We start from the raw sequence: 14,862 nt of genomic DNA, 5'->3' as shown, positions 1-14,862 counted from the left end.
GCTGACCAGGAGCTGTGAGATGCTGTGATGTGAAGACCTGCGCCGGACTACGTTGCACTGCATTAGTTCCAATAAAACCTTCAGTTATACCAGTAGAAGTACACTCAGACTCTAGCCAAGGGTCCAGTACATGGGTACACCTTTTGGGGATTGGGACTCACTCCAGCAGAAACCAATAGCAGGGCCAGGCAGATGTAGATGAAGTTGCAGCTGGTCTGCTAGGCAGTTGCAGGAAGGCCTCTGAAACTTGTTGTGTCACTGTAGCTCACATAGGAGGTCAGCCAACTGATCCTTGTGTGACTCTGGATAGCCTGGGAGCAAGGCAAGCAGGACCAATCTTCATTATTCAGATAGCAAGGCTGTCCTTCAAGCAGCAGGGTAGTCCTTCTAAAGCTTCCACACGTTCAGGAGTGTTCTGTAGGTCTATTATTTATACCTCGTGCCAATCTTTGTGTGGCGGCCCATCCTAAACACACCTAAGCCTCCTTTGTGTTACTTTCTGGAAGTAATACACAAACCGCCACAGCAGAGCCATTCACAGTCATCGAGCTAGGACATTGTCAGAAAGGCACAGTTGGTTGGAATAAGAAAATGCTAACTCTCTAAAAGTGATATTTTCAGAATGATTGATTTAAAATCTAACTTTAGCATTGAAGAGGAGTTAAAATTACAATTAATTTGAGAGCAAGGACAATATCTCTATCTGCTCCCTATCTGAAGTGAGCTTTTATTAAATATAATAAGGTAACCTAGTGTTAGTCAATGGGAGAAATAGGTCTTACATAGAAAAATTACTTTAGGAGTTTTTCATTGCCAGGACATGTAAAATCTAAGTACACATGCCTTACTTTTTAAAAACAAGTCACCTGCCGTATGAGCCTTTAGGGCCTACCGTAGAATTGACTTATATGTATTAAAAAAAGGAAGGTTTAAGACAGGAAAAAAGTTTTATTTTGCCAAGTCAAAATGAAAGTTTAAACTACACTATACACTGTTATGGCAAGCCTGAGAAATGTTCTGAAATTCTACTTTAGTAGGTGGCACAATGAGTTCTGCTTCCCACTAGTAGCATTTAATTTATAGGCCCCGTGTACAGTTTGTGCCATTTACTGGGGATTACAAGTAAACTAAATATGACAATTAGGTATAGTCCATTATTTACCATGTTTGAAGGAGAGAGCACAATCACTTTATCACTATTTAGCAGCAGTCCTAAAGCAACAAAAAACAATTAAGCAAACAGGATGGGTGAAGGCAAAAGGTTTGGAGGAATACCACGCAAAGGATGTCAAGTCTAACAAAATTGAATCAGCTAGGTAAATGTAAAAATGGATAACTGTTTTATTTTCATATTAAATTAGAGAATTTCTTTGTTCACCGCCCTTGATAAAGGAAATTAGGAAAGTTATGTGGTATGAACATCCAAATCTGCAACAATGAAATATCATCTCCTTTGGCTTGTATTATTTAAAACAATTAAGCAATGCTGAAATAAAAAGACGCAAATCACAATTTCATGAGACAAACACTAACCTATCCCAAACAAGACTATTAACAAAACCTTCTCTGCTACTTTAAACATGAGGAATATCACTAAACAAAAAAAGCATAACATGGATAGATATTATATTATAGCATAAGTGCACATGTGAATATACATCAAACACCCTCACCTTTCCCCGTACCATGAAAGAACTCTTTGCTGTCTCCCTGCTCAGATACTGCAAAATACAGCAAAGAGAATTTTTATTTTTGGTGGTCCAAAGTGCGCAAAAAGATCTGGCCTCTCCTTAAAGAGTGATATTATTTTTCATAAATGTTGCAGTCAGATGTTGGTGACCCAATGCTGCATTTTTCCTTAGGCTCTGATATTTCCTTTCAACTGTTTTTAAGTTTGACGTTTTCTAGTTGTTCACTGACACAATATTGAGGTAAAAAATATTGCTGACAAAAATATTGTGTCAAAAATATCGTTTACCACAATATCGTGCTCCTATAATTAGAATACAATTCCAATTATAATACAGAAAATTGGAAAAAAATCCAACAAATCACTTTAAAGAGAAATTGGATAAGAAACTTGACATATGGAATGACCAAAATTTAATAGATCTAGATGAAAAGAAATTTCTCACAACAGATCACCCAGTGGTGGCCACAATATATTTCCTACCCAAAGTGCATAAGAACCCACTCAGACCACCAGGGAGGCCTATTGTCTCTTCAAAAGGGTCACTTATGGAACCAATAGCCAATTACATTGACTTTTTCTTAATGCCATTTGTGATCAATTTGAGTTCCTACTTATGTGACACTACAGATTTGTTGAAACATCTCGAACATTTACCATGGCAATCAAACTATATGCTCATCACAATGGACGTAGTATCTTTGTATACTAATATCGAAAATGACGTTGGATTAAATGCGTGCGCACATTTCCTTAAAGACAGAGATATCCAGTTTAAAAAACACAATCAAATGCTTATTGATATGGTGGATTTGTGCTTAACTCAAAATGTCTTCCTATTTGGAGAAGAGATCTTCCAACAAGTTAAAGGATGTGCGATGGGCTTCTCATTCAGCCCAGCGTATGCATGCCTTACTATGGGCTGGTTTGAGCAACAAATTGCGTGGCACCCGGACAATGACTTCTATGTTAACAAAATTGCAAAATGGGTCAGGTACATCGATGACCTTCTGATTGTATGGGAAGGAACCAAACAAGAATTTGAGGCATATTTTCAAATCCTAAACTCGTCCAGTACCAATCTCAAATTCACATACAACATCAGTCAAACTAAAGCTATATTTCTTGATACAGAAATATATATTCGAAATGATCGTGTGGAAACAACTTTACACAGGAAGGAAACCGCAACAAACTCAACTTTACACGCAAGCAGTTTCCATAAAGCTTCAGTGAAGGAAAATATCCCGTATGGAGAATTTTTAAGAGTACGTAGGATTTGCTCGGAGGAGAAGGAATGGAAAACCACGAGCTATGCCATGGCACAAAGGTTCAAAAATCGGGGCTACAACAAAGAAGTCATCGAAAAAGGGTGGAATAGAGCAAACGCTAAAGAAAGAAAGGATACACTGACTTCCAAACGAAAAAACACAGAATCCACCAATAAATCAGAAGACAGAAAAGTAAGATTGATTTTGGATTACACACGAGAATCCAAACAAATCGTGAGTATCATCAGAAAAAACTGGAAACTGCTACAATTGGACCCAACAATTAACAAAATTATGGGCAAACATCCTGAGATAACATATAGAAGGGCGAGAAATCTTAAAGATAGACTCATACAAAGCCATTACAAAGATCATACTAAGAAACCAAAAGGAATACAATGGATGAAAACCAAAGGGTTCATAAAATGTCAGCACTGTAAGGTGTGCCAAATAGCAGTAAATAAAAAGGAGGTGGCAATGCTGAATAACAAAATGTGGCAAATTAAAGAACTAATCAACTGTCTGAGTACGCATGTGGTATACGTAATTGAATGTCCATGTGCACTGAAATACATTGGTAGCACGAAAAATGAACTGAAAAAAAGAATTCTAGAGCATGTAAGGGCGACAGTGAATAAGGACGGAAACAATGCTGTGGCAAAGCATATGGAGACCGCCCATAACAGTGATTGGACATTGTTGAAATTCTATGCTTTGGAACAAATCCTCCCACATGAGAGGGGGGGGATAGAGAAAAAACTTTGAGATGTAGAGAATCGCGTCACATTTTAAATTTCAGGACGATGACCCCGATGGGGCTCAATCAGAGTGAAGAATTATATGTACACCTGTGACGCGTGTGAACAAGACTGTGGGACAGTATGACTTATCAGAAATATGGTTAGAATAACAGAGAACAGTATTCAAGAAGGACTACATTATATAATTAAGAGGGGATCTGAAATGAATTATGGCTAAGCACACGTTTGAAATGATATAAATCATATGCATGATTTAGAGAATAGTAATGTGTTACATATGCGTGGCCTTAATTTAAAAGACACATGGTAAAGCCCACTAGAGGGCTAACAAGATTGTTTAAATTAATGATGAAGTAGTGCGCAGCACATATAAAAATGTATTGATAAATATGCAAATTGGATTGTAAAACCCTGTGATTCTAAGCCCACTGGAGGGCATAACAGCGTTACAATGATAAAATAGCACGCAAAATGGCCATGATAGGATGTACACATATGAGAAGTGAGCCTTAAAATGAGAAGTGTAATAATCCTGAATTATGCAAATTTTGATAATGCGCAATGAATGAACTTAAATGTATGCATACTACAATAACGTGAATTGGTAGTTTTTAAGTAAGTAAAAAACTACAATCCCCAAGTCACTTCCGGTTAAGAGAAAGGAAGTGATGCTTTACAAATGGATTTGTTTGGCGGTTACCCGGTAGAAATAGGAGGGGTCTGTAACAATCAAATGTTTAACCGTGAGCAAGCTGCGTGTGGGAGCAGCGAAACGCGTCGGTTCTTGTGACTGATTTGCTGGAAATTGGAAATAAATAGAAAATTGGGAAAATTTTAAAACCCTTGTGAGTGCGTACTCAATCCTTCAACTCTGAGGGTGTGTGCGAGACGGAAGAAGCCACTCACAGATAAGATTCGCTGGGACAGATGCTGCTAATGAGAACAACGAGAAGCGCACTGTGAAAAGAGACTTTTCAGCAACCCACTGGGGTAATTGATTGTGTCAAAAACAGATAGCATTTTCCAGGACACTCACATGAGGAAAAAAGCGGCACCACAGGTACCATGAAGCACTGCGAGTGACCACGCTCAGGTGGGCGGATACCGAAATAAAAATGAGGTGCCGAAATGTTCCTGCTCAATGCCAGACCAGAGCCTTTGATAAAGTGCAGACGAGCACGAAACGCGTCAGGCTTTACCTTTATTATGATTGAAGACTTTCTGCTTTTCATCTGTGCAGCAGTTCTCATTAAAAGAAAGTCAGCGAATCTTATCTGTGAGTGGCTTCTTCCGTTGTGGGCAACTTTGTGTGAGTTATGTTTAACGGCTAGCCTAAGCCGTGGAAGTAGCCCCGCTGCGAGTCAGACCCGAGGCACGTCAACCGACGTTGCCGTCAATGGGACAGATGCTGCTAATGAGAACAACCAGAAGCGCACTGTGAAAAGAGACTTTTCAGCAACCCACTGGGGTAATTGATTGTGTCAAAAACAGATAGCATTTTCCAGGACACTCACATGAGGAAAAAAGCGGCACCACAGGTACCATGAAGCACTGCGAGTGACCATGCCCAGGTGGGCGGATACCGAAATAAAAATGAGGTGCCGAAATGTTCCTGCTCAATGCCAGACCAGACCCTTTGATAAAGTGCAGACGAGCACGAAACGCGTCAGGCTTTACCTTTATTATGATTGAAGACGTTCTGCTTTTCATCTGTGCAGCAGTTCTCATTAAAAGAAAGTCAGCGAATCTTATCTGTGAGTGGCTTCTTCCGTTGTGGGCAACTTTATGTGAGCTATATATATATATATATATATATATATATATATGTGTGTATATATATATGTGTGTATATATATATGTGTGTATATATATATGTGTATATATATCTATAGGTCATGTGATCAAGGCTGGCATTCGGCCAAAACGTGTCTTGGCAGAATTATTGTGAGAGATTAAATCAAATAATTGCACGCAGTTGGATCTAAGCTCGTTTTTTATCCACGGAGGAGAATGTTGCAGACGAGGATTCTCGATATATTACCTACTGGCGATAGCCAGTAGGTATATATAGTTAGGATTGTTTTCCATTGGGAAATCGCAACATTCTATTGGGAATAACTTTGGCGCCGGTTGAGGAATCTGCCTGAAATTTTCCACAAATTTGCCTCGCGGCTCTCCGCTCCTTCCCCGAAAGTTTCGGGGGGATCCGTCAAACGGGGGCCGAGATAAAAGGGGGTCCCAAAACGTGTTTTCCCCATGTTAATTTCCATAGGGCGGTTGGACTCACTTTTAGCCCGAACGGCTGAATGGATTTCCACCAAACTTGGCAAAATTGTAGGGACTGGTACCTTGATGTGCCTTTGCTATGTCTCAAGATATATGCTCCAGAGGTTTTTACGAAAATTTACTTTGAAAAATATATATTGGGCTACATTGGGCTATATATATGTTAGAGCCCAAATGTAGCCCAATGTAGCCCAATGTAGCCCAAAGATGGCCACCAGAGACAATAAAAACCAAATGTAGCCCAAATATCGACCAGATGTAGCCCAACTATAGCCCAATGACAGAATGTCATTTATGTCCCCTTTGGCGGCCTTGGTGGAGGCATACGGGGCCCAGATCGTCTCTTATGCCGACGACACGCAACTCCTCTTCACATGCGGGAAAGATCAAGAGTTTGATGGAGAGAGAATTCGGGACTGTCTTGCATTGGTCTTCGACTGGTTCCAGCGGAACAGTCTGAGGGCCAACTCAGGCAAGTCTGAGGTTCTATTCTTTGGTTGCGTTGCCGATCCGGAGTGGCAGCAATGGTGGCCGTCCGACAAGAGCCCTCCGGCACAGTCGTCCTTGGTGGCCAAAAATTTGGGCGTCAAATTAGACAACCAGCTGTCGCTGCGAATTCATATTCTCGGCCTGGCTGGCACCTGCTACGGAATCCTGAAAATGCTCCGTAAATTTCTGCCTCTGCTGTCTGAGGAGCACAGGAGGATTACTGTGCAGGCTCTTGTCGGCTCAAGGCTTGACTATGCCAATGCCCTCTTTCTTGGCCTCCCTGACTACCTGGTTCAGCGCCTTCAGGTGGTGCAGAATTCTGCCGCCCGGGCTATTTTTGGCCTACGCAGACGAGCTGGAGCTTCCGGGCTGCTTCAGACGCTTCACTGGCTCCCTATCAGGAAGCGGATCCAGTTCAAATCCCTGACTCTGATGCATAAAGCCCTGTATGGATCAGGGGCGGGATATCTGCGGCGGAGACTGGCTTTCTATCGTCCAGTCCGCTCCCTGCGTTCGGAATCCCTCTTTAAAGCGGTGGTCCCGCGGGTGAGGAAGGCCCGCGTGGGAGGGCAGTCTTTCAGCTGCAGAGCTCCCCAGCTTTGGAATCTGCTTCCTCTGTCGCTCCGCAGCACTGCCAATTTGCTCCAGTTCAGGAAGAGTCTGAAGACCTGGCTTTTTAATCTTTAGTCTGTTTTACTGTTTACTGCTTTCATTGTTTTTCTCTGTTGTCTCTTGTCTTATTTTAGCTGTGTTGTGTTATTTCTACTCTGAGTTGCAGGTGGAAAGCGTCGGGACACTCATATCGAGTAGCCGTACGCTATATAAAAGTTACATAACATAACATAACATAACATAACAATGTCCCAGAGTGTTCTACAGAACAACTAGAGTGCTAACAGTCTTACTTATGACAAAAGTATGGCACACCTGAAGTCATCTTGATTGGAATAAAGTGTTAACACTTAATTTGCAAAGGAACAAAATGAGGGTGTTCATTTTGCCATAGAAATTATGATTAGTGCTGAAGAAAGAAAAATTAGGGCACATTTTGAGTGACTTCTCAAATCCTCTTATATTTCATTAAAAAAAATTCTGATATGCAGTCTCCCAAGATGGCCACCAGAGACAAAAGAGCCCAAATGTAGCCCAAATATCAGCCAGATGTAGCCCAACTATAGCCCAATGACAGAATGTCCCAGAGTGTTCTAAAGAACAACTAGAACGCATACAGTCTTACTTATGACAAAAGAATGGCACACCTGAAGTCATCTTGATTGGAATAAAGTGGTAACACTTAATATATTTAATTTGAAAAGGAACAAAATGAGGGGTTTCATTTTGCCATAGAAATTTTATATATATATATATATTCACTGAAAAAACCATAGGTTACACACCAGTTATAGTTAGGAATTAGCATTTAAAAAACCTTTGAAATTCACTGAAAAAACCATATGTGACGTCATCAGCAGTGCATTGCAGACGTGCAAGTTATAGTGAGTCCAACTTACTATAACGTGCGAATTTCAACGGTTGTATGGGAGTAAAGTAAAATTTCCAGCTAACTATAACTGGTGTGAAACCTATGGTTTTTTTCAGTGTATATATATGATACTCTGTATTTTACAAAGAGTGATGAAAAATTGTAATAGTGTATGAAAAGGTGTATGTGATTGTCACGTGGATGATGTCATCAGTTATGTCATCAGTGATGTCATTTGAGATGTCATCAGTGATGTCACTGACCATGTCATGAATGATCTAATATGTGACATCATCAGCAGTGGATTCGGGTGCACGAAATATAGTTAGTACAACTAGGAGCAATTGCAATGGTTTTGTATGAGTAAAATGTCCAGCTAACTATAACACCACTAAAACTTATAGTTTTTTGAGTGAATTTCAAAGGTTTTTTAAATGCTAATTCCTGACTATATAAGGCCTGAAACCTATGGTTTTTTCAGTGAATATATATATATATATATTTATATATATATATATATATGCACACAGATACTCCCCAAGCAACCTCCAATCCCTACGATCGGCGAAGCATAGAAAGGAGACGGACCACAGGATCTGGCCTCAGTTGTTCTTTAATGGCACAGGTAAAACAGCAGCAGCAAGACGCGTTTCGGGCTCGTAGGCCCTTGATCACATGCAAGTTGTTACTTGATTTACAATTGTTATATATGCTGTAAGTACAAAAAGACACGCCCCCTGAGTAAAATTGCATCAGAGATCACATGCTCATAGACATAGTAAAAAAATTGGTAGTTCTTTAAAAGTTGCCATATATAACATGCATGGATGCAAGAACAAAAGAAGAAATAGCGGTGGCAAGATAGACAATTCAAGATTCTAAATTGTATAAGCTTTTACATAACAGCATAAATGCTCATTGCTGAATATATATCAACAGCCGACCGGTAAGCCCAGAATCTTTCCGGATAAATCCTTTGCTTGCTCACCCATCAATGGTTAATGATAAACTTTAATCATCGTCATTATTACAAAAAACTACAATTTAACAAATCAGGGGGAATGTAATAAACATTATAAAGTGCAAGAAAAACGTTTTTTTTGGTTTCTAAATATATGCAATCTCATGTAAACCTCACATACAATTTTTATTTTTATATATATAGTTAGAAGTAACTCCATTGCCAATTGTGCAAAAATAGCTGTGTAAATACAGAAGTGCAAAAAAGTTTCAAGATAAAGTGCCACGTGTAGGATGATGGGATATAGAAACTGTGTTAAAAATGTTGATAACAATATAAAATCCAGGATAAAACCTAAATTCATTGTTAAAATCACTTATAAAATCACAATTCTAAAAACACCCTATTACATCCAATATATAAAAAGTGTGAACACCCAATAAAATCTGGAAGAGAGAGCAGAATTTCATTATATTTACAACAAATTAATGAAGGTATGTAGTGGGGCAACAGGGAACCTGACTACCCCACTGAATTATGATCAGTAACTAGAATATCAAGTGCACCAAGGCCGAAATTTCTGATATTACCATACTTGGTGGCAGGGAACCTGACCACCAGTATTGTCCAGCCTGGGCCATACTCAGAAAGCAGGGTATATAGTATCCAGACACCACACCGTAGCACCAGGAACAGAACAGCATACACAAAACACAGATAGAATTCTAAAGGAAAGTATACATGTCCTCAGAATTATTCAAACCATTTGGCCATATACTATCAAATTGTAGAATCATGATAGTCTCTAACTGCCTCAACTTCTGTTCCCTGTTTCCACCCCTGCGCAATTTTGGAATAGCCCCAACTACAAAATATGGTAGGCAGGCCAAGTCATTATTGTGTTTTTTCTTAAAATGGCGTGGGGTCACTGTGCAGGATGGCTCTAAGGTGCTGCAGGATCCTGACGTGCACCTGCAGTTTAGTACTGCCAATATAGTTAAGGCTGCAGGTGCACGTCAGTACATATACTGCAAAATCAGTTTTGCATTTAAAGCTGCCAACAATGGGAATATCTTTTTGTTGAAAGGGCGTTTGGTAGTGTGTTTTGTTGCGTCCGAAATTACAAGCCCTACAGGTGGAACACTTAAGGAACCCTGTGGCAGGCTTTAACCATATGCTGGTCTGTCACGTTTCTGGGCTACTAGTGTCAAGCAGAGATCCCATGTTTATTGCCCTTCGAAAAGTAACTAATGGCTTATAAGGCAAGTGCAGGCCTAGTAGAGAGTCAGTTAGCAGGATGGGCCAATTATTTTTCATAATTGACCTAATCCTGTTTTCCTCATTACTAAAGGACGTGATTAGCCTAGGATAGTCGTAAGTGGCGATAGTCGGCGTTACGGCAAACTCTGTCTCTTCACTGCTGACTATAGCTGACTGAAAAAGACTTTCCCTAGGACACGTCTCTGCATTAGTTAGCGCCTGCTGCAATAAAGCGTTAGAATAGAACCCGCTCTCTGAGTCTAGCATTCATTTCCAATACACATTTGTCAAACTCAATGGGGAACTACATATCCTTTTTAGCCGTAGAATCTCCCCAAACGGAATACTCCTTATTGTGTGTTTGGGATGGAGACTGGCAGCATGCAAAGTGGTATCACCCGCCATTGGCTTTCTGAAAAGCGTGGTTTCTAGTCTATCATTCTTGACAAAAACCTTCATGTCAAGGAACTCCATTTCTTGTTTGCCTATTTTCGACGTGAAGTTAAGATTAAGGGAATTCTTGTTAATGTCATTGACAAACATCAATGCTTCATCCTCATCTCCCTGCCACAGAATGAAAATATCATCTATATAGCGAAGATATTTCACAACCTTTTCCTTAATCCATACTTTGTGCTGGATATTCAGGACCTGTTCCTCCCACCAGCCTACGTGTAAACACGCGTAGCTGGGGGAGAAACAGGATCCCAAAGCCACTCCCCTTACCTGTCTCCAAACATCCATACCAAACAGGAAAAAGTTATGGTTGAGACACCATTTTATGAGACTAATAATAACCTTATTATGCTCATAGTACTTAACTGCCCTTTTGGTCAGAAAATATGCTATCGCTTGCAAACCACTAGTGTGTGCAATACGAGTGTAGAGAGACTTTACATCTAAACTTATCAATAGCAAATCATTATTCCATTCCAATTCTTCAATTTTTTTTCAAGAAGTCACTAGTATCTTTAACAAAACTGGGCAGCCCGTGCACCATGTCCTGTAAAAAGAAATCAATATACTGTCCCACATGTTCACTAGCACTTTTTATGGCTGAAATAATGGGTCGTCCTGGCGTCGGATTGACACATGTATGAACTTTGGGGATCAAATAGAACACAGGGAGAACAGAGAATTCGTTGTGCATGAATTTGAATTCCTCCATTGAGATCAGGCCCTCCCTGCACCATTTGTGTAGTAATTTCAAAAGGGTATCTTTAGCTTTTTCATACTCTTTATGGCTTGATTTCTCATAGCAATTTAAATCTTGTAGTTGTCTGTAAGCTTCTTTGATATAATCTTTCTTCGGCCATATGACAACATTACCACCTTTATTAGATGACTTAATCACTATGTCTGTGTTCTTAGAAAGTTTGTTCATTAGAGTGGAATATTCTGCCTGCTGTCGATCATACTTCTTCCTGCCACTATTCTTGGTGGACCTATACAGCTGCTTTATTTCATTGGTGACACAGTCGTGAAAGGTGTCAATTGCATCCTTCGTGGCCAGTGGAACAAAAGTAGATTTGCTCTTAAACAGGGTTAATCCAGCTCCTTTTTGCAATCAATTTATTTTACCCAACCTTGCCTGCATGCTCAAATTCACATCCCGGCCACATGGCTGCGAGTCAGTTGCATCGTGTCAATCATGTAGCGTTAAAAGGGTGGAAACATCCCCTGCTATGACGTCCTCACCTTCTACCATGGCACCATGAGGACGAGAATCAGGCTCACCACACTCCTTCAATTTCTGGATTGAGAAGAATTTTTCGAGTTTCAACTTTCGTATAAAGCAAAAATCATCTATCCGGGTAGCTGCATAATTGAAAAGGTTGTTTGGGGCAGAAATTCATACCCAGCGATAACAGTTGTTTTTCTGCTGCAGATAAAGTTATCTCCGATAGATTGATAACAGACTTGTCATCTACTTGTGTTTCTTTTGCCACATTGATTGCTGTTTCTTTTTTGGTTGTTGATTTTTTAATACGTTTGTTTCTTCTCTCTCGCCTTTTTTTGTTCCTGCGGTTGTTGTTGGATTTTTTAATCGTGGTCTTAAGGATTCCAGTCTTTCCTTGACTAAAAAATCCAGTTCTTCCTCTAAATTTAGAATTATTCCAGATTGTTTTGTTGACTCCGAGTCATTACTTGACACACTTAAGACTGATACAGAATCTACGCTTACAGATTCCTCATTGACGTCATTTATCGGAGCCCCAATTGCGGAAGGGTTAGGCTTGACATTCCCTTTTGTGCTGTAATGCTGGCGTTTGACTGCACTGTATTTTCGTGCGAACGTGAAGATTTGGCCTTGGTCATAATCGGCCTGATCTCGCGCGAACTTGTGCACCTTTCTTATCTTGATTTTATCTTCGTGCTTCTTAAGTCTTTCTGCCATGACATCCGATAATTTTTTTGAAGTCTCAGAATCCCCCAATTTAGCAATCTCACTCTGCAGTCTGTCAAACTCTTTAAGAACCTCCTCCCGATCTATGGCTGCATATTTAATCAAAATATGCACCAGGTTCATGGAGGCCGCCAAGTTGCTTTGTCCCCACTCCTTTAGCATTAGGGGATTGGGTTTGTCGAAGCTGGGAGCCAACATTATCCTCAGGCCCCTCGGCACTCTTCCCACGTCCACATATTTAGTCAGTGAATAGTGTTCCCACCATTTAGTTATCTCGAGTCTTTTATTTTTTTCTAGTTCCTGGAAGAGAGATTTCATCGTGATATCCTCATGGGCTTCATTACTGCTGGGGATGCTTCTGGGGCCGATTGATCCGGCTGGAATGTTACCAAAAAGCTCCTCTGCCTCTACAGTCCTAGCATGGACAGCTTCTGCCGACATTGCTGCTGCTAACCTGTGCGTTTTCCGTATGTAGTGCCAAATCTTCACAGGCAGCTACACTTTGTTAATGGCCGACCACTCCGACCTCCCCACCTCTGAACAACCTCGAAACTCACCGCGTAGCTTGTACTTCGGTCCTTCCCTGAGTCCTCCGACCCAGTTGTAGATCGTTTCCTTGCCTCCGCGCCAGCAGAGTTTCTCGGTTGTCAGAGTGGGCGTTCACTGCAATTCCAAACAGGATCCAAAAACGAAGGGGTTTGTGAATCAATGCCAACTTCTGGAGAGGGGGTCCCTTACCGGAAGCAAACCGTCTTCCGTCGTCAAATGCACACAGATACTCCTCAAGCAACCTCCAATCCTGACGATCGGAGAAGCATAGAAAGGAGACGCGTTTCGGGCTCGTTGGCCCTTGATCACATGCAAGTTGTTACTTGATTTAAAATTGTTATATATGCTGTGAGTACAAAAAGAGTAAAATTGCATCCGAGATCACATGCTCATAGACATAGTAAAGAAATTGGTAGTTCTTTAAAAGTTGCCATATATAACATGCATGGTTGCAAGAACAATTAAAGAAATAGCGGTGGCAAGATAGACAATTCAAGATTCTAAATTGTATAAGCTTTTACGTAACGGCATATATATAAATTACTGCAACAACTCTGTATTTCCTCGTAACGAAATTAGACAGCACTCTGTGGTCGTGTTTAAAGTTGATTTATTGGCAGACCCCTTGCCCCCTCCAACAGACGCGTTTCTCCTTTCGGCTTCGTTAGTGTCAGCGAGTGTGTCCTAAGGAAACCATTATATCGTCCACCTCTCTAATAGAAAGTGAAAGTGGACCACCCCATCGTGTCCTCTGCAGTGGCCATCTTACAATGTACTAGAGGAATAGAGTTTGGGTTCACATTTTCCTTAAAAATAACGGTTTCATGAAAGTGCAAGTGCAATAATAAAAACAGTGTTATTTAACACAATTCATAATCGAAAATTCCATTCTCATACACACAACACACATCATATTAGGGGAAATTAATGATACTATGAAACAAGAAGAAATATATACATTCCATTACTCCTGACTCAAATAAGTCCTTAAAGACAAAAAATTATTATTTTGTTTTTCAAAATTTCATAAAGGAAACTCCAATTATCCGTGCTTTCTATATATATATAATTGTAAATAAAAATAATATTGGTCATAGGTTATATGAATGGAATTAGCCTATGGACGCCCTTTCTCAACGAGAGTATATATTGATTTAGTGCAATGTGGGACTGGTTGACTTCCAGAGAATTGTTTATATTAGTAAACACGATGAATTAGCCCATTCGTCAGCCCGCATGCCCTCCCCTCCGCTGACTACATCCTCCTGGGGGACCTCAACTTCCACCTGGAGTACAACAACGACCGCAACACCAGCTCCCTGCTCGACAACCTCGCCAATCTTGGACTCAAGCAGCTGGTCAACACCCCCACCCACCTCGCCGGACACACACTCGACGCAGTCTTCTCCTCCAGCCCAGACATCGACTTCAGCCACGCCACAGAGCTTCAATGGACGGACCACAGCTGCGTCCACTTCACCTTCAAGAGAACGACGACCCACCACCACCAGCAACAGACCGCCAGCAGAAGCTGGAACAAGATCACAGCAGACCAGCTCGCCACCTCCCTGAGCCAGCACCCTCCTGCCAGCTCAGCGAACCCCAGCCAGGCTGCCGACAACCTCACGAAGTGGATCAGCATCTGCGCGGACGAGCTCGCCCCGCTAAGGACCCCGCCCAGCAGACCCGGCAGCAAGAAAGCCCC

At 40.9% G+C, this 14,862-nt stretch overlaps 1 protein-coding gene across 3 annotated transcripts in view; it reads right to left on the bottom strand.

The window, feature by feature from the left end:
* Positions 1–14,862, bottom strand: part of PLCG2 (phospholipase C gamma 2) — a 488,855-nt gene that overhangs the window by 127,103 nt on the left and 346,890 nt on the right. The gene's annotated exons all lie outside the window — the stretch shown is intronic.

Source organism: Lissotriton helveticus, chromosome 12 (genome assembly GCF_964261635.1).
Source record: "Lissotriton helveticus chromosome 12, aLisHel1.1, whole genome shotgun sequence".
NCBI classification, from domain to species: domain Eukaryota; kingdom Metazoa; phylum Chordata; class Amphibia; order Caudata; family Salamandridae; genus Lissotriton; species Lissotriton helveticus.
The sequence above is the reverse complement of the archived record's forward strand: the minus strand, read 5'-3'. Positions and strand labels throughout refer to the sequence as shown.